Genomic DNA, 626 nt, shown 5'->3' on the forward strand with positions numbered 1-626 from the left:
GGTTATGAGTCCAGCTTCTAACCTCAAGGTCAGTATTTCAAAACTATCAGGTGTTCCATGGGAGAAAGATGAGGCTTTCTGCTCCTGTAAAGATTTACAGCTTTGGAAAGAGGTCTAGTGACCCTGTATATGGTCACTATGAGTCAGAAATGACTCTAAGGCACATAACCAACCAACCAACTGGGTACTTTTGTGTAGAATGGGCAAAATCTTGATCACTTACAATCTGTTGGCCAGGTGGTTGTCTTCCAAATTTCTTGGCAAAGAAGAATGAGTACCTCCAGTACTGCATCAGTTTGCTGAAAGATTTCCATTTGTATTCCGTCAGTTCATGGATACATGCTTTTCTCCATTGTGTTCAGTGAAACTTAGACTTCTTCCCTCATTCCCCATTGTTTCTTAATCATATACTACCTCTTGAAATGGTTTAACATCTACCATTTCTCTTCAGTACAGTGACTACTTACGCCTTTCATCTTCTTTTGATTCTTTCTGCTCCATTCAATATTTTGCCCATGATATGTTTCAATATTACAAGTCAAGGCAAAAAATGTTTCTATAGTTCTTTAAGCTTGAAAAATGCTAAGCATGTTCTCTCCATCTTTTTTTTTTTTTTTTTTTTCTCA

Source organism: Chrysochloris asiatica, unplaced genomic scaffold, assembly GCF_000296735.1.
Source record: "Chrysochloris asiatica unplaced genomic scaffold, ChrAsi1.0 scaffold00089, whole genome shotgun sequence".
Taxonomy (NCBI): Eukaryota; Metazoa; Chordata; class Mammalia; order Afrosoricida; family Chrysochloridae; genus Chrysochloris; species Chrysochloris asiatica.